The sequence below is a fragment of the Microtus pennsylvanicus genome, chromosome 3 (assembly GCF_037038515.1).
Source record: "Microtus pennsylvanicus isolate mMicPen1 chromosome 3, mMicPen1.hap1, whole genome shotgun sequence".
NCBI classification, from domain to species: Eukaryota; Metazoa; Chordata; class Mammalia; order Rodentia; family Cricetidae; genus Microtus; species Microtus pennsylvanicus.
This window is the reverse complement of record NC_134581.1, coordinates 91,732,169-91,756,831: the sequence shown is the minus strand read 5'-3', so window position 1 is coordinate 91,756,831 and position 24,663 is coordinate 91,732,169. Positions and strand designations below refer to the sequence as shown.

General features: G+C 40.9%; 1 protein-coding gene across 4 annotated transcripts in view; it reads left to right on the top strand.

Moving 5' to 3' along the window:
* Positions 1–24,663, top strand: part of LOC142846261 (opioid-binding protein/cell adhesion molecule) — a 1,121,841-nt gene that overhangs the window by 705,883 nt on the left and 391,295 nt on the right. The window lies entirely within an intron of this gene.

Sequence of the window (24,663 nt, the reverse complement as noted above, 5' to 3'; positions counted from 1 at the left end):
ACTGCCTGGCTTCCAATGGCACACATCTCATTAGTGGAATAATGTAAGACAAAGAAGCACTCAACAGTTATTTTCTTTCAAAAATAGATGACACGCACATACCTGATACTAAGTCTTAGGCCTCCTTGAAGCCAGACATTTACTGGTTTTCTTCTAGGTGTTTTCAAGACACCTGTCCATGCTCTGAACACTCACTGGAGCCTAATTAGATTTAACATCAAATATTCCATGTGAAATAAAAATGCCTTTTCCCCTTCTCCCCTTTCTGTGGTTGGCAGAATGGTGACAATATAAGAACCAAGACTTTATGATAATAAGATATCAGAGGCTGTAGGTGGAGTAGGGCCCTCATTATCTCGGAGTTAAAGACTGCCTTTGTTCACCCTACAAACTCAAACTTTCCGGTGGGAACCTTTTATTCCACACTTCCTTTTCTCTAGTTCATCTTTTGTTTCATTCAACTCCTCATTCATTCATTCATTCATTCATTCATTCATTCTAGTTTCAGTTCTCCACCTGCTATAAGAATCTCCTGTCTTTCTTAGCAATAGTGGAGAGAGTATCTGAACTGGTCTTCCCCTAAAAATCAGATTAGTGAGGTAGTGGGACCTCACAGACTCTGGGCTGACATCTGGGGATTCTTCAGGGGACCTAGTCAAGCCCTCTAAATGTGGGTAACAGTTATGTGGTTTGATCTGTTGTGGGGGTGTGGGCTTTCAGTGGGACCATGTTTTATTCTGGGTGAGTGAATTGTTTTTTTTAGAGCCTATTCCCTATGGTAGGATACATTGCTCAGCCTTGATACGGTGGGGAGGGACTTGGTTCTACCTCAGCTTGCTATACCAGACATTGTTGACTCCCCAAAGGAGGTCTAAACTTCTTCTGAGGGGTGGGTGGTGAGTGGGATGGGGGAGGTAGAGGGGGAGAGGGGGAAGGAGGCATCACTGGGGTGAGTAAGTAAAATTTTTAAAAATTCAATAGAAAAGAAGTTTTCTATAATTATGTTCCCTCGATGCATTGAAAATAAATGTATTTTGCTCTGTAATAAATGTCAAAGTATTAGCAAAAAAGAAAAAAAAGAGAAGAATCCATCTTTCCTGAGGCATGCACACTGGAAACACTGGAGTAAAAGGTGAAATGCTAGTGCTCCTAACAACTTTTAATGTCTGCATCTTAGGGGTTGGCACACATTCTAAAGGAACCCTGGTCTTTCTCCTGGCGGCTGTGGACAATACTGCATTCCCTAGTGTCTTAGAGTTTCTAGGGCTATGATAAAACACCATGACCAAAAGCAACTTGAGGAAAGAAAGGCTTATTTCATCTTACATTTCCAGATAACAGTCATTCAGACAGGGAATAAAGAACAAGAACTCAGTCAGATCAGGAACCTGAAGGCGGGAATGAAGGGAGATGCTGCTGATTGGCTTGCTCTCTCAGGGCTTGCCCAGCCTGCTTTGTTATTCAACAAAAGACCACCTTCCCAGGAGGAGCACTGGTCATAGTGTTCTGGGCTCTTCCACATCAGTCATTAGGTAAGAAAATGCCCTGAAGATGCTTCTACAGGCCAAACTTTTGGAAATGTCCTCAGCTAAGATTGTCCCTTCCCAGATATGTGTAGGTTAGTTTTGTGACATGTTGACAGAAACAATCCGAATATCCACTTACAGTCAGCTGCTGGGTTTGTGGAAATCAAACACACTTAAGCTCTCTTGTGGATGATGAGCTTTATATTTCTTGAGCAAAGCATAAAAATATAAAATCATTTATTTTATAATCCAGTGATAAACCTACTATATATGCGTACATATATACGCTATGTCTTAACATCAGTGAGAAAGTGCTGTGTGTAAGCATACCTGTGGAACAATGCTATAAAGATCTTGCTTTGGGTTTTCAATTTGATGGTTTTATTTTGGTTAATCTTTCAGGTTGCTAATTCTATGTTAAGCATTGAATCTGTCTATTGACTTTTTAGATATTGTTTAGGTATTAGATGTACAGTTACAGGCTTCCTGTACATTTCTCATAGTTTTATGTAGTCTTAAAATTCTCCTTTCCTTGTTTATTTCATCTCTCTTTTTGCCACATGAAAAACTAAACTAATTGCTGATACTCAAAATCTTTGTCTACTGATAGAAGTGTCTCCTTTAGACCTGTGTGTATGTATGTGTGTGCGCACGTGTGCACACACACACATTTCTCTTAGTTATTAATTGTATTTCCTTTTCTCTAGTGTCCCATGGTGCATGCCTGATGTTGCACATGAAAAGATCATAAGTTTACAAGTATTTTTCTTGAAAGGCTTTCTATTCCTTTTATACACAAAATATCTGAGGTTAAAAATTTACTAGATATATGGAAAGGCAAGAAAAATTCATTGGTAATAAATGAAATAAATATAATAGGACTAAATCCACATATGATTCCCATATTTAATTCAGCAAGCAAAGACTTGAACATAATTATGACTATCTTACTTGTTAAAGTATTTTTAGAGTACAATTTCTCTTTATAATATAGAATATATAGCAACAAGATGTTAGAAACTATACATGACAAGATCATGATATGAACTGATACAAAATTATACTTCAGAAATGAACTTTGTCAGGAGAGATTCCCTTAAACTATGAGGTATGGCCCTTGACCTGGCCTTGAGGTCAGAGAACATTATGACGAACAATACATCATACCAGAGTCAGCATGGTTGGGACTTGAAGTAGGAGAGCAATAAAGAGGGGCAGAGCATCGTTTTAGAGACAGCACAACATGGGTTCAAACAGTGGTTCTTAACCTTCCTAATGCTGTGACCCTTTAAGACAGTTCCTCATATTGTGGTGACCAACAACCATCAAATTATTTTCACTGCTACCTTATAACTGTAATTCCATTACCATTATGAATTATAATGTAAGTATCTGTGTTTTCTGATGGTCTTAGGTGATCTTGTGAAAGGGTTGTTTTGCCATCAGGGGGTTACGCTTCACATGTTGAGAACCACTGCTTTAAAGGGAAAGAGGGATTTTCTTTAAAACCAGGATAAAGGAAGGCTTCATTTAGAGAGACAGCTTAGGACTGGAAAGATGGCACCATGGTATATAGCGTTTGCCACTTACAGCAGACCTGGGTTTGTTCTCAGCACTGACATGGTGGCTCACAGCCATCAGTAACTCGATCTAAGGTATCCTACACCATCAACTGGCCTCTGTGGGTGCAAGTTAATTGTGTGGTGTGCATACATATATGTAGATAAAACACTCAAGCATACAAATTAAAATAATCTAAAAAATATTTTAAGACAGAACAAGAGCATAAAGAAAAAAAGTAAAAGTGATAGGGATAGGTATAGATCAACAGATAATGTAACACATAGCACATATATTTTATCTTAAAAGAGTTCATTAGGCAAACTAGTATAAAATTTTATTGAAAATCAAATTAGAAAAGATAATAAAATGCAAATGTAAAGAAAATGGTATCATACCCAAAATTACTTTTAATAAATTTTTAAATGCAGCAGTAAATTAGTTTTATAGGTAATTTTTAATCATCATTTTGTGTGTATGTGCTTATGTGTTACTGAATTTCCAAGTCTGAATGTGCATGCATGTCTGTGTTCGTATACACATGCGATCAGGTAGAGTGAATGTGACCTGCCTTCCTCAGCTGCTCTCTCTATTGTTTCAGTGTCAGGGTCTCTCTCTGAATCTAGAGCTTACCAGTTTGGGTAGGCATGTCATCAGCTAGCTCCAGCAGTTCTCCTCTACCTGCCTGCCCAGCGCTGGGATTATAGTCATGCACTGACATACAATCTTTTTACATGGATGCTGCGGACCCGAACCCCGGCCCTTGTGCATAGCAAGCACTATGACTTTGCACCTCTGTCAGCATATGTCCTGCCGTGTGTTTAAATTCCATTTCGCTTCCACATAGACACTAGCATGAGGGGACTTCTTGAAGAGCCATGATGACCAAGCATGGCTCACAGCACGGATCCTCTGACACCTCTTGGACCTGCTGTTCAGGGATTCCTTTTACGAGTTTCAGTCATTACTTAACTGAGTGCTGTAGCCTCCAGGGTAACAGCAAAAGTATGACCATCAAATATGTGGCATCTGCCAAGTATGGACTGATGAAAGAGCAGTAAATTGGTACACATATTTGTATCTTTTACATCTGATCAGCAGTCAAGATTGTAATTATATTCAATTTGGCAGCCACAGGTTTCTTGATAATGGCTTGTTTGCAGACTTATCTCTCAACCTGCTGTCCTTCTTGGATTTTAACATGTTGCAAGCCCTTCCTGGTGTTCACCACGAGGCCTTGCAAAGTTCTGACGGACTTTCTCAGACTTATAGGCAGCATCGCAATCCAGATGTGAGCTATCCTCTTCTGGAAATGGGACTCCACCTTCTGTTCTTGTGGGTTGCTCTGGTACAATCACCTGGTCTTTCTTTGGTGTTAACTGGACCCATGGCTGAGGTGACTGAGCTCAAGGCAATGAATGGTGGCTGAGTCAGGGACGTGGTTTCTGGGTTTGTGATAGTCATTCCAGGCATTAAAGGCTGGGAGATCTTCCTGTGGTGAGTCCCAGCCTGGCCTGACATTTCATGGATGATCCTCAAAGGGAGGGACCTTCTAAGATTAAGGATGTTTCAGAAATCCCTATGACGTTACTGGACAACTTTGTCCTCGACACATTGAATCCGTGTGTAATGCTGTGTCTCAGATCCAGTTTCCATACCCTGCCCATGGGCAGTCAAGATCCTCTTTTTAAGCTTGGATGGTGGCCACATGGGCTTAGTTTCTTGTCCTTACAGAGATACAGCCCCCTGCCAGACTGAAGTCACTGAAGGACCTGGAAGGAAGAAGGGAAAGGCTTGACTTCCCTGTTAGAGGGACCTCATTGAGTAGCTACATAGAGTATATTATTATATAATAACAAAATAATACATAATGTGTTATAATGCATATTAAAAATAATAAAGTATGTGTGTGGAGAGAGAGAGAGAGACAGAGAGAGAGACAGAGACAGAGAGAGAGAGACAGAGACAGAGAGAGAGACAGAGACAGAGAGAGAGACAGAGAGAGAGAGAGGCAGGCCAAGAGAGAGAGAGAGAGAAAGAGACCCAGTATAGGAAATTTGCTGACATGTGCATGGACAATGACACCATAAAACCCACAGGGGAAGCCATGTGACTGGAGCCCTCATGGATCATTCAGTGCTGGGTTCAAGTCTAGAGGTCTTCTGCTGACAGAAGCCCTTCTTATTCTGGGAAATCAGAGCAAGACTGTCACAGCGCTGACTATGCAAAGGCTATCATTTTATATATAGAGTGTGGCCCCCAAACACCCTTTAAAAACATCCCGAAGACTGTTTTTCAAAAAATCCAGACATTGTGGCCCTGCCATCATGTCATCTAAAATTAACACTGAAACTTGTTTAACAGAGGATACGATTGCCACAGAGATGAAGGCGAGAGTATTCCAGGATAAACAAGCTTCTCCTGGCTCAGCACAACCTGCAGTCCATCCTCCTGGTGACAGATCTGCTCAGTCGGGTCAGGGTGACATGTGTGACATGTGACGTGTGTGGGAGGAGGAGCAGAGGCTGCTCCTGGCCCAGTGTCACCTGCAGTCCATTCACCTGGTGGCCAAGGTGCTCAGTGGGGACAAGGTGACGTCATGGGTGACATGTGTGCTGTGTGTATGTGTGTGATGTGTGTGGCATGTGTATAAAATGAGTCAAAGACATTTGTCCCCACAGGGTCATTATTTCTGCAGTTGTTTCTTCTGGTAAGAGCTGGCCCTGGGAACCTCCTTTCCAGTCTCCATCATGGCCTCCTGGGGTGGCCTCTCAGATCTGTGTAGCTCTACCTCAGTCTATGGCTTCCTCCACAAACTAGCGTTCTTGTCAGGAATTATTTAGAACAAACCCCAGAGGGCTGCTACAGGATAGTCACTGTTTTCTAATGTCTAGTTGCTACACACATTACTATGTTCACCATAAAGCTTAACGTTCACTTTGTATACTACAAAGACTCCTGGTATTTATCTGTATATTTAGTAGCCATGGTCTTTTCTCCTGGTAATTGCTAGGCACCTCTTTCATTATCCTTTTTTTTAATTAGATGACATTTTTTTTATTTTATTATCTCCTCAAATATGGATCTATCCAATGTCCCCTCTTTTTTTACCTCTGAAATTGAAATGCAAATATGTCTTGGTAAAAGCTGAGTCACCCCTTGACAACTTCATTGCTCTGTTTCAGAGGTTCTTGGGGTGTTCTCTTCCTGCTATGAGACTGATCTCTGATCATTGAGGTCTATTTTCCAAATCTGAATCCTGATTTCTTTAGGCTCATCCTTCCAGTCAGCTTCAAAGATCCTCTTTTTATTTTCCAAAGAGAAAAATAAACATATAAGTAAATAAAATAGGAAGAAGCAACAGAGAAAGCACCACTTTGGGGCCCAAGTTCTTCAATTCTTTGCCAAGCACACGGGACAGGAGAGTTCCAAAGAGTGTTCCTTCAGAATGCAACCCATTGTGTGTGCGGATCTCCCCTGCTCTGGGAGATTTGAGTTGTAGAGAAATACTTGATTTTCATAGTGTTCTGTCCTCAATATCCCAGCCATTACTCCAGTCATCTGAAGCTCCCACTGTATGATGACATGATGCTTTGTAAGATTGAATATGAAAGCCTCGACCATTGCACCAAGCCGCAGATCAATCACAGCCACCACACAGAGAAAATTGCCATTTGGCAACATCCATCAACTTTATAAGTGCTACCCACATCTAACGCCACCTGAGCCGACTTCCCTGGTTGCTTGCTTATTCCTTCCTTTCGTGAGTTTGCTAATCAACTAAAGGTTTTGTTTCTTGCATTTGGGAAAGACAAGAGCACAGCAATATGCTCACAAAGGCAAGTCATTGCTTTTCTTGCCTGGTGTCTTCTAAAGCCGCCTCCCAGCTCATCTTTGATTTTATGACATCAACAAAGAACTAAACCTTTTCTTGGTTATTTGTCAATTCACTACATCTCTCTTCCTGTGCACCACTGATTTAAAAAAAAAAAGATATAGTCATGCAGAGTGGAAGCTGTTATCTGTCATGTAAGATGAAGTAAAATATATACAGCTGCACATCTGTATTATACCTGGGTCACAGAACCTTCACAATGCCGTCCCGCAGCAGGCTGGTAACTCATTTGGGCTCCTGAACTTGCTCTGCGACTCTTGGTTTTGTCTGCCTCCCGTGAGTCACTGTCTTGCTCTCCATCATGCAGGTGGCAGATGCCCTTCCTGCTCGATGCAGGAAGTCTCATCTGCAGTTGAAGTGAATGAATACATCTTTTGTTTTAAAGCCTGGATATTTTATAAACAAGCAAGAAAGGGATGCGCTGTTCCTAATCAGTGTGAAAGTTAAATAACATTTCAAACAAATAGAAGTATTTCTGATTTCTAGACTAAGGAAAGCAAACGGGTTCATGGACCAGTTCAACCCACTTTCAGTTTTGTTTTTGATGTTTCTTTCTTTGTTTTGTTTTTATAATGGCCCTTGAAGTAGTCTGTGTTATATTTTAAATGATTGAAAATAGGCCAAAATATGAATATTTTACAGAACATCAAATCACATGAAATTTAAGTTTAGTTGCCCTCAAATAAAGTTTTATTGGTACACAATCATAGTCATTCATTTCATATTGTCTATGACTGCTTTGAAGTAGCAAAACTGAGTATTGACAGCAGATTATATGGGCAGTAAAGCTTAGAGGGGCCACTGTTTTCCAACCTGTGTTCTAATGTAGAAGCTGGCCTACGATCTGCTGCTTATTGGCAATTGGGCTAAGTCATACCACTACGCAAACTGCTACTGCTCGACATGATTTGTCAGGGACGTTAGCCATCTGAGCCTTAGGCCCGTCCTTCCTCACCAGTTTCTCACTCTTTACTTTATTCTGGTATGGCTTTTCTTAAGCTTCATGCTTCAGTCTTGCCTTGGCACCTCCCACATTTTCACCAGCTGACTTCTTGTTTTGTTTCATGTGAAAAAAAATTGGACCATCATGCCTGAGCTCTTTTAAGGGATCGCCTTTGTTGTTCTTTTCCCTACACCTAATATCACTTTTCCTCCTTTCAGAATATCTCCACTCGGCATTTGTGTCATGTCCTTCCCTCTAGCACTGGTTTCTCTTTAAGGATTCTGTTCCACCCAAAGCCCTTGCTTCTTCTAGACCACCACACTATACTACCATATTTCCCCCTAACATAGAAATGTCCCTTTAGCTAGAAAATGCTAATTGCACAAAAAATGGGTTTCATAGGACATTTTCCTCAATGTATATACTGTATTGTGACCATGTTTTTTCCATATCCATGCTTTTTCTTCATTTACATTCTCACAGGTGCTTCTCAAATGGTCTCCCTTTGCACGTATGTCTCTTTTGTTTAGTGTATAGATTCTGTATGTCAGAGAAGATGTGTGGTGTTTGCTTTTCAGAGTCTGGTTTATTTCCTTTTACATGATGAGCTCCAGCTCTATTCATTTTCTTGCAAAGAACATGACTCATTTCTTTGTGGCTCTATTATGCAGCATTGTTCACACACACACACACACACACACACACACACACACACACACATTTATGTCCATTTTCCATTCATAGTGGATATTACTGGAATAAACATATATGTACATTTCTCTACTATTTGTTGACTTAGAGTCCTTTGGGCATATATTCAGACATGGCATAGATTTTATAGCTTCATTTTTTAGGCTTTTGAGAAACTTCTGTAGTGATTTCAGTATTTGATGAACTAACGCACATTCTTATGTAAGTCAATCATCAGTGAATAAAGAATCATTTTACCCCACATCCTCACTGAAAATGTGCTGTTTTGTAAGCATGATTTTTGAAGACTGCTAATGAAAAAAAATAAAAATTATCTCAACCCTTTGTCCTCTTTTAGCCACATCTATCCCATTCTCCTTATACCTACCCTTTTAAAAATCCTTCCCTTCATGTCTTAGCCCATGCAAATCTTAGTGACTTATAAAGGAGTATAATTTTTTTTTGAATCTGCAAGATTTAATATAAGAGATGAGAGTCTGCCTCAAGGGGACCTTAAATTCTTGTGCCCAGCACTTTGAACTTGATCTAAGAGTGAAAGGCACTGAATGAAACAGCTCAACCTTCATCTACTATCTACTGTCCCCTCCCAACATATGGCATGTTTATATCCGTCCTTCATCCTTCCGTTCCTTCTGGCCATCTACATTCCAGCAGCAGGAGGTCCCGAAGAATGCCGCAAGCTGCCGAGCCCTGCATTCTTGCAGAAAGGCATTAAAATCTTATCGCATCATCAAAAGGAGATCTGATTGATATTTTGTAAAGATAGCTAGTGAGAGAACAAGGAACAAATTTAATCTTGTGAGGCTGAATGCAAAGATGTGAGTTAAGAAGTTGATAGAATTGTCCAGATAGGGCATAAGGCTTCACTCTTATAATAAAGGGTTTCTTAGGGGTCACTAAAACCAGCTAAGAAATGAAACGGAGCTCTTTGGAGAGAGATGCTTTTAAGTTCACAATAAATTAAATATAACCTTTTCAACTGTAACAGTGTCATTTTCCATTTAATTCAGAACAGTTATGACTAATTAGGCTGTCTATTTAGGATCTAATTCCTGCAATGAGAATCTTGCTTTTTGTGCAACTGTGACCACAAGGATCTTCTAGTCCATTTGAGGCTGAATCCCAAATCCTATAATTCGTCATTGTCCATAGTAAATCTCAACTTTTAATAAACTCTGTCAGGCTGCATGTTCGCTTCCCTGGTTCATGGGAAATCCAGATTATCTTCGGGTGTGACTGTGAAGGTGTTTTAGCCCAAGGTTGCTACAGGAATGAATGGGCTCGGTAAAGTAGTAGTTCAGGTCTATGAAAGGGACCGCCCATTCCAGAGAGCCCAAACAACAGTAACAGCAACAAAATGGATGGATGGTGCAACAATTTACTCCCTGTTTCTTTTTTCCGGCCTTACTGCTTAATCTGCAGCATCTCGTCTCCTTTGTTTGCCCAGCCTGAGGCTTTATGATTGACTTCCCCAGTTCTCAGGCCTTGAAGCACAAAATGAGTTATACCATTGATTTCTTGGGCATCTGGCTTACAAATAGCAGATCATGAATTTTTTCACAATACATATATCTCTGTTTATGTTTACATCCCTATCCATCTGTACGTGCATCTGTAAGTATACCTGTATCTGTGTCTCGTCTCCCATTGCTTGTTTCTCTGGAGATCCCCAACTAGTGAGCTGTAAATGACGTTAATCCATCTGTCTCCAGTTCAGTATACATTACTAGGTGTATAGTAGTGTTACCAGAATAAATGAGGTACCCTTTTGGGGTTCTTAGTCTCATTAATAAATTGATTTAGAAATGTTTTCAAAGAGAAGCTGAAGGACGATTTTATTAGGCTTTAAGAAAAAATAGAATATGAAATCCTTTTATGTTAATCAAGAAACAGGTAGTTTATTAAGGAAGGAAAAGAGGTCTGAAACGGTGTTGGATACCTTTAAGTTCAGTGTTCAAGAGACAAAAGGATTGCTGTGAATTCCAGGGCAGTCTACATAGCGAGTTCTAGCCTAGCCAGAGCTACAGAGTGAAATCAAAATACATACATAGATACATAATAGAAAATAAAGAAATAACGGGGGATGAATAAGCACTCCCAAGATGGAAATCAGCTACTGAGCTCCAAAAAGCATGAATGGTCTTTTCTACAGCCCACTTCCACACTTATATTCACATGGGCTTTGTTTGGCACATGCTCTGTTCCTTAGATGAAGCCAGGAGAAGGAAGGGATCCCAGTCTTTCTCTGTAAACAAGCTTCTTTCCCATGTTCGTTTTGATGCAGCTTTTTTTCTTTTTTTGTTTCTGCTCTCCCATCTCAGTAGGATTCCATTGTATTTTGAATGAATGAATAAACAAAGAAACCTGTGAACGTGGAGGTAGCTGCTGGCTTCTATCCAGAATTTGTTAGTTATCTGTTAAATAATTCCTTTGTAGCCAGAATTGTTCTAGACACTTGAATTTCTATGCATGGCAGGTGATTTTTTTCTGTAGTCATAAAGTTAGAATCTATTATAAAACCATCAGAAAGATAATGTGTATAAAGTGGACACATCTTTTTGCCATGGTCCCACTGGTACATATAATACCTACTTGCTAGTTGGTTTTCAGGTACTGTAACTAAATAGCTGAGGTAGTTAGCCTGAAAAGAAGACAGGTCATTCTAGATCAGTTTGGGGCATTCTCTCTATGGTCAGCTGATGTAGTGCTTTTCAGTCTGTTGGCTAGGCAATGCCTCATTTTGGGAGCAAGCCCTCATATGATGATAAGAAGTGAAAGGAAGAAAGAGGAGAATCTGGTATGCTAATGTTCCCATTAAGAACCCCTCATATCAGAAGATTTCCCATGACAATCTATCTTTTAATGTCCTGGCCAATTCCTAATAGCACTGAGAATATAGGACTAAGCATTTAACTCATGAGCCTTTGGGAACATTTCAGAGTCATAGCATCTACAGTAGACAAGTATGGCAGAGACACCCTGTATTATAGGGAGACTATGATTCATCATGTTTGGAGGTGACATAGTGTCTTTAAAGGGAAGTAGGGAAGGAGGAAAACAGGTTAATAGGGGAAGTGGTCCAGAAGTGAGAGCAAATGGAGGGTGTTTATCAGCCAAGGTGGCTCAGTGTTGCTTGAAGAAGAGTGTAAGAGCAATGCAGTGATGAGAGATAGACTACACTGGACAAGAATAGATCTTGAAGAGTTTCCGTACCAAGAGGCTGGTAGTTGGACTTGACATGATGGTGGACAATGGAGGATTTTTAAAGAGGTTTTGTCAAATTAGAGTTCTGATAAGAGTGAGACCCCAGATAAGGATGCAGAAGAGAAGAGGGCCCATGGCAAGTAGGCAGTACCATGATATTCTCAGAGAAGGGTCCCAATGTTGGGTTACTACTTCCACAGTGTAATTGAAGAGATAGCTATAGACGGCTAGAGTTGTCACTCCACTGAAAATTGCGAGTGACTGAAGGGGCATCTGTGGATGGACTAGTAAAAAAATCAACCCTCTTCATATTTTTCTGTGGGCCAACTGTACAGAGTCATCAATAGCACTGAAAAAAGATCTAAAGACCAACTGGAAAGAAGTCAAGAAAGAAACAGACAGGCCTGTCTTCCTTGTTTTGTAAACAAAATAGGAACCAATCATGTAAGGGATGGTGCTGGAAGACAGAGACTTCTGGACACTTGTCATCCATTTTCGGATGGAAAGGTTACAGACCTGCTTTATCATGAAGGTAGGAGCTTGTGGGGTGTGAGGAATACCTCCCTGCATGGGCCAGTTTGTGCAACTGGTCACAATGTTCCCAGTTCAATAAAAGCCATGCCAAAATCTTATGACTCATCATAAGTATTAATAAAGATTTTTCCAGAGTATTTTGTTTGCAGGTTTCAACTTTTAAAAATGTTTATGTAATCTTTTTCCACTCCCCTCCTATTCTAGTTCTTGTGAATTACTTTATATTGAGCCAATGTGCTCTCTCTCGCTCTCTCTCTCTCTCTCTCTCTCTCTCTCTCTCTCTCTTTCTCTCTCTCTTTCATTTTTCAAGACATGGTTTCTCTGTAGCTTTGAAGACTATCCTAGAACTTGCTCTGTAGACAAGGTTGGCCTCAAACTCACAGAGATCCGCTTGTCTCTCTCTCTGGAGTGCAGGGATTAAAGCTGTGTGCTACCACTGCCCGACTGAAAGAATGCTTTCTCAATGTTCCAATTTCTTATATATATTCTTTTTTTTTTTTTTTTTTTTGGTTTTTCGAGACAGGGTTTCTCTGTGAATTTGGAGCCTGTCCTGGAACTAGCTCTGTAGACCAGGCTGGTCTCGAACTCACAGAGATCTGCCTGCCTCTGCCTCCCGAGTGCTGGGATTAAAGGCATGAGCCACCACCGCCCAGCCTTCATATATACATTCTTATCAGATGTATTAAGCAGACAAAACCATTCAAAGAAAAAAAATCAGGAGCCAAGATTTTCTTAAGATACCAGCAAAATGTGAGGTTGTCTAAAATGAAACTTTGCAAAAATTCACAGAAATTAAATTTAAAAAGCAATGAAATTATATAGGAGAACCAGTTTGAGTTGAAGTGGGGTGTTTTATTGTTTTCTATGACACTTGTGTCTTAACGTGAATGTTTACAACTTATGTAGACTTACTTCCTCAGTATTTTTATGGCAGACTTGTTTGCTAAGTCATTGATGGTGAGAACTCTCATTGTAGGACTTGCCCATAGATGGAATCCATCATGCTGTCAACAAATAGTGTTTTGAGCACATTCAATGTGGAAATCACTCTATTAGCTGCTAGAGAACTATGGGCAAGTAGTAGTGAAGGCACTCCTGCCCTCAGGGAGAATTCCAATTAGTGAGCGAGATGCACACAAAAAGATAACTAATAACACATTCTTTCTAATAGCAGAGAGTAGGAGACAAGTTTGTGATCAGATAATCAAGATCATTGTAGTTCCAAGGAAGAGGCAATTAAACTTAGCTGGAAGTGGGATATGAGCTGCCTTCCAGATTTTAGATCTACTTTTAATAGGCAAATAAAAGAAAAGAGAGGACCATCTGGTTTTGCACTCCATCATGCCATTGAAACTATATGCTGAAGCATTTCCAATAACCTCTAATTGCTATCTCTAATAGGCTTTCCTCTGCTTTTCGTCCTTACTCACTTTGCATGAATTGACTTGAAAACTTTTTTCCTTTCTGGTTTCTCTAATAGTGTTCTGAGTGTTGATGTTATTTCTGTGGTTGGCTTTTCCTCCTTCTGCGGCTTGAATCTGGGAGATTTAGTGCAGCGGGTTGTGTTCTGCCCTTTCCCAGCCCTTTCTTGCCTCCTGTTGCTCAGGTTCAGTTTTCACATACAGGTAGCGCAACCACGGACATTGACCTGCAGTTTGCAGTGGGCAAGGTGAGGATCAGCCTTTTAGCTGGGAAGATGGAGTAAGTCGTGGCCTTCAGCTTCGGGCACTACAGGGAATGCTGGGAGTATAAACTCATGGGGTTCTTCACCATCCCCTTTGCCCCTTAGGGGGACTTTCTAAGGCTGGGTTAAGTAGTTACTATTAAGGCTGGTACTGAATGAGCAAGCAGAAGTTAGGCATAAGAGGGGAGTCTAATACAGATAGTTAATGCTGCAAACCATTATCTATGGGTTGCAAAAAACATATTAAGAACTAGCAGAGATAGAAACATGGTGGCCAGTCAAACATGAAGAGAGCAGCTAGTGGTATCATTTCATCCCTTCAGTGCTGAGTCGAGATGATGCTTCATCTGCTTGCCTGTGGGCGCAGTATTCTTCTCTTAACACTGATGGGTGGTGGGTGTCAGCTTTTAAAATAGGTGTGACGGTGCTGCTGTCTCTGCATTTGAACCCTTAGCAGGCACTGACCTTTCCAATCTCTGAGTGATTAAAGCACTTATTAATTTCCTGGGGGCAGAGTAGTAGGGGTTCATTAACACGTGGGGCTCTAATTAGCCTGAAAGAAGACTGCCTCTTCCTTACACTTCTGTGGAACCAAACGATAAATATAGACGCATAAGAAAAAAATGCACAGAGCCGTCACCGAAAGAAAGAGATGTTGACACCCTGTTTCCCTGCCCCCTGCTCTCCTGGGATCCAATCAAAGTTCTCCAGAAAACTGTATCTGGAAGGGATGGCCCAGTGTGAACAAAATCCTGAGGGGGTCTAGAACAACCTCAGAAATAATTATTGTCTGGGCCATACTGCGAAGTCTCTTCTGAACCTGCACTTCTATGAATAGCAATGGTGAGGAACAGCAAAAAAGAATTAAAGTCCCTTGGTGTCAAGAGAAGAAGTAGGGAGGATTTAATAAGAGCTTTATGCCTGGGCAGGATTTTAATGAAGGGTCTAATGACCACATTCTCCATTTCTCACCCTAATAAGAACTGAATGCACAGGGTGACTGAGAGTAGTTGGGTTGGTTAATGTTTGGGTTTCCTCACAAGGCAGTCAACGGTGTGGGCGGAGCAGGTGAGCAGGCCGGGCTTACATCTAGGATACTGGCAAATGAGCCAGGTGCTGCCCATAAAACTCTCCGGTGGCAACACTGACTACATCTGTTTAAGTTTTTGAAGTACTTGAAGATTATCAAATCCTGCAATGAATGCCCAGGAAGGGAGTCGTTATTTGCACCCTTTGTCCCCCAGACCTCTGCAAACAGGAGGGAAATCAAGCAAACAGAAGCAAGGCATTGACGAGGTTAGTTGTCCAAGACCAACCATTTGTGGCTCTCCTCCTACTACTACCATGAGGTGCCCTGGATTTGAGACCCGAGAACAGACATTTTGAAGGTGGGGGCATGAGATTCTGTTTTCAACATTGCTCTTTGGTGTTTTCGTCCGGTCCAAGCCTAGCTATGATGCTGCTGCTCTGAAGTCTCAATCACTGGAACCCTACCTTTTTCCCATCTGTGTATCTACCTACGCAAGGTCTGCCTGATAGGTCCAGTTTCTGAACATGTAACAGTAAGAGTTTGCAGGACAGAATGTCAATGAAGTCCTAAACTGTCCTTTCATTCTTGGTTTGGCCTCATCTCATTCAAGCCTAGCACCAGAGAACCAGAGATAAGGCATTGGCTGGCCAGAGCGTATTGAGAAGGTGCAGGGAGAGGAGCCTGGATACCTCCTGCCACAGCCTAAGGAACTCTAAGCCAGTCGTATTCAGAATCTGTGTGTAGTAAACGGAGACACACATGTGCTCTAAGGAGACTGGAACTCATGGATCCCAGCTATAAATCATAAATAAATACCTAGAGATGGCACTTTTTTAAATTAAGCTTTTTATTTTTTTAAGATGGCATTTTAAATAAATGGTCCCTCAGTATAGTATGCTTATCGGATGCTCAAGCTTCTTATTAACCCCGGGGGACATTGAGAGATATAGTATTAAAATGTTGCTAAGATTTATAATCTATGGTAAGAAACATTAAAAATAAACTCTATGTGCCCGGATGAGTCTAAGTGAAATGATCCTAGAGGGGCATTTAGCAGAGTGGACAAGGGGGGGGGAGGTGCACAGTCCAGCAGAGGACACCAGCCACCGTCACCTGCCACTGCTGGGCTCACATAGGTTCCTCGTTCAGTCCTTTGGACACTGAAGCAATATTGGAGTGGGAGACTGGAGCTTGGATTTTCTAAGTGTCTAACCCTTGACTACTTCCTTCTGTCTTCCTGCCTCACTTGACCATTTTCCGGTCTCTTGTGACCATGATTGCAGGAGAAAAGCACGTTTAATTAGTTACGTGTGCTGCTGTTTCTGCAACGCTGGGAAGTAGTGCCCTGAGAAGGAAAGTTCAGAGTTACTGACTCAGTGCATTGCTATACTTAAAATTTTTCCTGCTACTTCTGTTTCCCAAACTCCCTGGAGGGAGCTCCCTTTTGGAGAGTAGCCTTTCAGAGACTGCCAGTTAAAAAAAAAAACAATAAGAAAAGCACCTCCAGCCCACCAAACACAAAGAAACCAAGCTTTTCTCCTTGGCCGCTGAATGTAATAACTTTAGACTAAGTTGCCCTGAAACTCACAGAGATCTACCCATTTCTGACTCCCACGTATAAGTACAGACGTGATACCAGGCTAGGCTCTGGCTTATGAATGATGTTCATTTAATACAAGGAAGATTTTCACATCTACCCACAATCCTGGCTTGTTTCCATAGACTTATAAACTAGAAACTGAATTATTTGGGATTGACAATGATAGCTTTGTTGATCTTAAAAAATGCGATGGGAAGAGTTTTCTATTTTCTGAATGTTTGTATAAGATGAAATCTAGTTCTTTCTTCATTGAGTACAGAATTACCCAAAACTAATGGGTTTCATCCCCTTAATTTATATGGAGTTTTGAGATTTACATGAAAAACATTTTTTAAAGAAAACTAACAATTTTCATGAAACTGTCACATGGTATGGAAAAATATCATGAAGTTCTTTCTGTTACTCTCCCCTTATTGCTAATGCTGGCACTGTGGTCTACCTTTTGCCATAGTTTTCCTTTGTAAAGAATGTGGTCAATCTGATTTGTATCGTTAGGAATTCAGTGCTCCAGTTAATCCATGTCCTGGTTAGTTTTTATCCACTTGACACAAACTAGAGTCATTGGGAAGAGGGCACCTCAACTGAGAAAATGTGCCCACCGGACTGGCCTGTAGGGCGTTTTCTTAATTAGTGATTGATCTTGGGGATCCCAGCCTTTTATGGATGCTGCCACCCCTTGCTGGGTGGTCCTGAGTTTTATAAGAAAGCAGGTTGAGCAAGCTAAGAAGAACAAGCTGGTAAGCAACACCCCTTTATAGCCTCTAATTCAGTTCCTGCCTCAAGGTTCCTGCCTTGAGTTCCTGATCTAACTTCCTTATATGACAGAGTGTGATCAGAGTGTAAGGTGAAATGAAACCTTGCCTCCCCTTGCTGCTTTTGGTCATAGCATTTTATCACAACAATAGAAGCCCTCTATTGTTATAGCTGTCACTGCAAACTCGTCCACCTATGATTGCTTTGTCCTTGGAGTTAAGATTGTTCTTACCTGCTCAAAGCAGAAATATAGATGTCTGTGCTGGGTGTCCTCCAGTAGAGTGTAGGTGTCCCAGAGCTGCTGGCTCCTTTGTAAGCACGGCTGTAGTTGCGCCCTAAGCTTTTGCTCTATTTTTATTATTATTCATAGCTAAATACTTCATAGTTTATCTGTGACTTCTTTGATTCAGGGTTTTGGGTGTGGTTTAATTATTTATTTATTGAAATCTGAGGGGTTTTATGTGTATTTTTTGCTTCCTATCCAGGCCCAGAGATTCCCTCAGACTTATCTGTGGCACATCTATTCTTAATAAAAAGATTTACCATGGTAACTACCTTGGTAACTATCCACATCCATTTGAAAAAAATGTTCAGTGTGACACTGTGGGATTTGGTTTTCTGGTACTGTCAACTAGATCAGACTGGTTGATAGTGTTTCAATCTTCTTCCAGCTTACTCTTTCCTAGTAATTGTTGAGTTTGCCAGTTGTTGCCTCACAAACTTGTTTGACACTAAAGAAGCCAAGCTCCTCTCCAGTGCAGGCTGTTTCTATGATGTAACCTCTTCCTGTTTTACTCTTGGCCTGTACAGCTTTCTATATAAAATGTACATCCTGTATACAGTCACATCATGGGTTTTGCTTTGCTATCGAACCTTGGACTAAATCTAATGCTGGGAGGTTTAAAATCCATTTCCATTTCATGCAATTATGACTTGGGTTTGACGTCAATCTACCTTGTAGCTTGTTTTCATGTGTACTTTCTGCTTTGGTTTCACTCCATATCCTCCTTTGATGCTAACCTAGTATTTCTAGGCTATCAGCTTGTTTCTTCCATTAACATCTCAGCTATAATTGGATTATTATAATTTCTAGCGGTCTGTTTGTTGCAAACGGTATGCGTCCTCACCTCTCTCGCTCGCCGTCTCATGTGTGCGGATGCTTACTTCCTTAGTTCTCATTCCATTGATCTGGCCCTGTGTCTGTGAGATTAGTTCCTTTTGGACTCTTCTCTCACTGTTATGCCTTGGTTTTCAACAGTCCTCTCTTCAAAAGGAAATTATAAGAAGTAAGCAAACACAGTCGTTTATATTTACCCATGTATTTACTGTTTCTACCTGTAGATGTGAGCTTCCATCTGGCGTCATTTTCCTTTGAATTGAAAACATCTTTTAACATTTCTCCTCGAGCAAGCCTGCTGACAACACATTCCTAGTCTTTCGTTTATAGAAAAGGTCTCTGTTTCACTCATGCCTGTGAAATCTCGGCTGCAACTGCTGGCTTGAATTTTCCCTTTCCTTCTTCAGCAGTTTAGAGAGGCTGTCGAGGTGTTTCCATCCCCTATCGTGGGAAGGACAAGTCTTGTTGGTGATGTAACTCTCTTCAGTGGGCTCTTTTAATTTGGTTTGCAGTATTTTGACTGTTCTGTGCCCACTGGCACCTCTCTTTGTATCTCTCCTCTTTGATGCTTCCTGAACGTCATAAATCAATAGATTGGTGATTTAAAAAAATAATAAAAATTGAGAAATCCTTATCACGTATCCTCAAATGCTTGCCTAATACCAATCTCTTCTTTTTCTTTGGTACCAGTTATACAGAATTAGCTCATTTGGCAGTGTTCTGTATGTGTTTGAAGCTATATTTAATCTATGCAATTTTTTTTCTGTTCTTAAAGTTGGATAATGTCTATTTATCAGACTTCAAATTCAGTGAACATTAAAATGGCACGGTGGGTATGCTAATGAATTCGTACTGTGGGCTTTCTATTTCAGTGGGACCTCTCAGCTCCACATTTCCATTTGGCCCTTTTAGTGTTTCCTTTCTTATATTGAAACTTCATTTATAGCTCCATATCATTTTTATGAATGTATTTTTGATGTAATTATTTGAATAACTTGTAATTTTTACAAAAGCTGGTTGAATGCTGTAGGCTAAGTCCAGCAACCTTTATTGTGGACTCGGTCACTAGCCACTTTTGTTCTTAGAAAGAGAATGCCATTTTATCTTTCTTTTCCATGCTCTTCCTCGCAGCTTGTGCAGATAGTCACTAGATTCTGTCGTCTACTCTGAGGTCTCGGTGTTAGTTTAGTAGACAGCTCAGTTGCAAGCCGATGGCCTTGGCATCACTTGCTAGGACTTAGCCTCTGAGCTCTGCCTTCATGGGATGCTCTCAAGAGTTCATTTTAGACTGCTAGAGAGGACAGAAACAGCTTGCATCTTTCTTTTCCTCTGTGGTGTCCTCTTGTTTGTGGGGCCCTCTGTTAAGGGCCTCCTGTTTGCTGTCTCAGCTAGAGAGCCCAGTGTGGTAAGGAGAAGAGCCATTTTTTTTTCTGCAACAGGCCAGACACCCAGCACTCTAGGCGTTGTTGTTCCCTAGTCAGGCTCTCAGTGCACAGGCTGCCCAGCTCGGCTTCCAGGCAGCTGCCATTCGATAAACTCCTGGTGTCTCTCCCTGTGGGGACTCAAACAGCTATGGCTTGTGAAAAACCAGCCTGCCTCCATCTTTTAAAAGCCAACTTAGAGTAAAGACAAACTAGGTTCAATCCTGTTCATGATTACACCTTTGTTTCTCAAGGATTGGGTTATGCCCCACCTGTAACCTTAGCTACAAATAGTTCCATGCTGCCTGTTCTAGGAATGGCAATCACGTCTTTGTTTCAGGAGGTCATTGCAACTATCTTGTTTTGCTTATGTTCTGCTCCTGGAATCTCCGCCTATTTTGCCTGCCAAGTCTCTCAACTGAAAACCCCCTACCCCTGAGATATATAAACCTTGTATTTTTTTCACATCTAGGGCTCCTCTCAAAAATTTCAATTTAGGGTGAAAGCACTGCCTGGCCAGCCCCAGGTGCACCTCTGAAATAAAGCTTGCTCCAATTAGACAACCATGGAGCTGGTCTTTCTCCTCGCAGATTTCAGGTTTAACTCTGGCTTCCTTGGTGCACTGGTTCCCCCTCTTCAGTTCACCAGCCCCTCCAGCTGCTTTGTACTAGGTTGGCTGCCAAATCTGCTGAGCAGGGAATTAGACTGTGCTTTGGCTGAAGACAGATTTCTGAATGGTGGTTGGGACATCATCTTTTGTAGAGTCCTAGACAGTGTGGCTCAGTTTTTTGACCATTTCAGTCTGGGGCTAGCTGTTCGGTATGGCCGGAAAACAGTTGCATATGCTGTTCTGTGCCTGCTTTTAGCTACACACACCTCCTCTAATACAGGGACTCCATAAGGCCAGAAGAGGGCGTTATTGATATTATCCGTGTGATCATAGGGGAGTGATAATTTCTTCTTAGTATGCACACTAGATAATAGGAGTTTATGTTCAGTGAGGCTTTGTGTATACCAACCATTGTTTTGAATATCATACTTAATAACATCATTTAATTCTTAAAATTCCTCTTGAGGTTGGGCGTTGTCCATTGAGAAATTATCACAGAGCAATGAAGTATCTGCCTAAATTGGTCCATTTGCAAAGTTACTGGCTCTTACCTCTAGGAATTGTAGAGAGAGTGAGAAGCCAGGGTAAACGGCGAGAAGAGGGAGTGTGTCTAGACTCACCATTAATGGATGAGTATTAGAAATGGTACCATAATGAGTCTGAGCCTTGGCTTGTCAGTACCCTGTGGCACCATGTTTACCCCATCCTCCAGATTGTCCCGTATTCACAACTAAGCATTGCGGGGTCACGGGGACAACCCTTGGCGGTCATTGGTGTTTTCCTCCCTAGAGTTACCCACTGCCTTTCTTTGCTTTAGTTTGCATGAGAGCTCATAAAACGTCCCGAGAAAAGGAGCTTGTTTAAAACACAAAGCTTTGGCTGGAGTAATGTGTACTAGATTGGCTGTTTGATCTATTGGTGACAACTGCTAAAACACATGTGCATTGATTTTCTTGAGGAGTGTATTTCTAAGGGTAATTTAATAGTAGTATTGAGCATAGCTTTTACTGGTGGGGAGGAGGAGGGGAGCAGAGGGGACAAGAAGGAACTGCTAATGGTGTTTTCCTAATGCAATTGCTTGGGTCAGTAGAGAGCTGTCACGGCTTAATGCACTTGCTTTTTGAGGATGTTATCACGTACAGGATTAGGCCATTCCACAACATGAAAACAACAGCCACTTGTTAGAGGGGGAGCTTTTTTAAAGACCTTCTATCAAGCAGTTATGATCATTTGAAGAAAGTGGTTATGGTTCTTATTTCTCTACCTTTAATTCTAAGTCAAATCTAAGTGCTGGGGAGAAAAAGCATTTAACTCCCACTAGCAGGTGGGAAATGGCAGCATAAACGGCTTAAAAACCCTTTTGTTCCTTTCCCCGTCCACCCATGGAAATTATACCTTATTTCTAGAGGAGATTAAGGGAGTTTTGGTGGGCTGTATTTGTGGGGGGAATGGGAAGTAAAATCTCTGAAGTGTCTTTGACATGATGCTCTGTTCTTTTGTCCAGGATAGGAATATCGAGCTGACACTGGAACCACAGCTTCTGATGTTCAAAAAGATCCACTCATAAATGCTAAGTTTCTGTTTGCCTCCCACTTTTGGTTGTAACGGTGTTCAAGATGCATAGATCAAAACTGTGCTATAACAGAGAGATGCGGAAGATTCTGCGATTGAATTGCAAAGTAATTCTTAGGGATCAGTTAATGCAGTCCTTGGACAAATGTTTATTGTGTACTAGGAAACATGCCTAGAGAGTGGGGAAGCTGGAGAGCCAGTCAGGGATGAGGAAGCCCAATCTATGTAGGCCAAGGACTTCAAAATGAATTTTATGTAAAACAAGAAGCCATAGATAGGCTTTTGGTGAGGTTAAGGGACAAATGAGTTAATTCACGTTAAGAAAATGGCATATGGATTCCCAGTAGAGAATGGTTTGCAGGTAAGAGGCGAAGGAGGAGAAAGAATACTGCGTATAGATATGGTGATAGCTTGGATACAGAAGGTAAGGAGAACAGCAGATCTCACTCCAGATGTGTCAGGAAGAAGGCACAAGATTTTTTGATGATCATGAAAGCTGGTTAGCCACGAGTGATTTTATCTTGAACTTGATATTGTTTATATTAAAGTAGTGAAGGCTGAGTTCAAAGTGAGTGGGAGTGGTTGATAGATTCGTAGGGAGAGAAATCCAGGAACAGCCCCTGGGAGCTGTTGGCTTTGAAATGCCCTAGAACACTGCAGGAAAACAGCCAAGGTTGGAAATTCGATTTGGTTAAGAATGTAATTGCTTTAAGGATAAGAGTTTATGATCTGCATTGCATAAAAATACAAAGAACAGTACTTTGGTTCTCAGTAAATATTCCCAGATATCATTAGATTACAGCTCAGAGAATTAGCTGAAGACAAAACCTGAGAAACATCAACACTGTGACTCTATCCAAAAGCTTGGGACCAGGTACAGTGTCTGTATGCCTGCTTGCCACTGTAAAAATTTCAAATTCTTTATTAGAGCAACTTCTATAATAGTAAATTCTATATTATCAACATCAGGTGCTAATAATAACCCTGCTTATTTTTTTGATCTGCATGTTTGTCAGAATGATGGGTAAAAACCAAGGAACTCAGTATATATTCCTTTTACATTGAGTTAAACACAGAATTAGTACTATCCTCTCCCTCTCCACAATGAGCACGAACGGAAGCTAGTTTACTCACACCAAGAAATCCAGTATTTTTTTTCTAAGCCTGTGTCATTGCGATCTCTCTCAGTTCTAGTTTTAAAGTGTTGAAATTTAAGTCTGTCAGAAACTTACCAAAAAGCTAAAATGGTGCTGAACCTGGTGGCACACATTTTTAATCCCAGCACTAGGCAGGCAGAGGCAGACAGATCCTTATGAGTTTAAGACCAGCCTGGGTCTGCATAGTGAGGTTTTCCAAATATATATATCCATTTTATGGACTTTATAAAGATCAAACACACTGACAAACTTTCTGCTACTAAGATTAAGACAAAAAGAGGCTAAGTTGCAGATTCACATAGTCAGAACTGTAAGCGGGTACCTTCCCATTGATCCTCTAGAAAGAAAAACAGAATCACAAGAGAATACAGTAACAACTTGCTCTAGCTTGGTTTCTGTTGCTGTTGTGAACAGGATGGTTAAAAACAAACTTGGGAATGAAAGGGTTTGTTTCATCTCACAGCATATATAGTCTGTCATCAAGGAAACTAGAACAGGAGCTCAAGACAACAACAGCCTAGAGGCAAAAACTGAAGCAGAGACCATGGAAGAAAGCTGCTTCCTGGTTTGTTCCCAGGCTCAGGTTCAGCTGCCTTTCTGAGATAGCCCAGGCCTAGGGTGATACTGCCTACAGTGTGCTGGACCATTCTAGATCAATTAGTAAGTGAGAAAATTCCTCCATAGATGTGTTCACAGACCAATCTGATGGAGATGGGTACAATGGGGTCCTTGGGTACTAGGGGTCTTTCTTCCCAGGCGTGTCAAGATGACAGCCACAATTGACCATCACACAACTGTCAGTATATGAAACAGATGAACTTCATTTAACAGGAAAATGTCCAGGATAGATATCACTAAAACTGAGTCGTGAAGAAATTGAAAATATGGGTAGGCCTGTAAAAGGTAAATATATTAATTTATATGATGAAAAAAACATATAGAGAAAATCCCTGCTCCAGATATCTTCATGGATGAATTATTTCACACACTGAAAGAAGAAACAAGACCAATTCTTCACCAAAAACAAGAACAAGGTAAATTGTGGAATATTCTTCTTTTCATCCTATAATATTATCATTACTTTAATAACCAAAGCAAACAATACTCCCACATTAAAGGAAGTGACAAACCAAAGTCTCTTATGGACGTAGTCTTAGAAATTCTCAAAATACAAACCGCAAACTAAATATTACATATGCCACAGTAGCACAAAATTGTCTCAAGAATCCAAGGTTTGCTTGAGCAGTAAAATCAATTAATATAATTTGTGGTATTAGAGAGCAGTGAACAAAACCACACGGTCAATTCACTGATTAAAAAAAGATAAAACCCAACTTCTTTTGGGG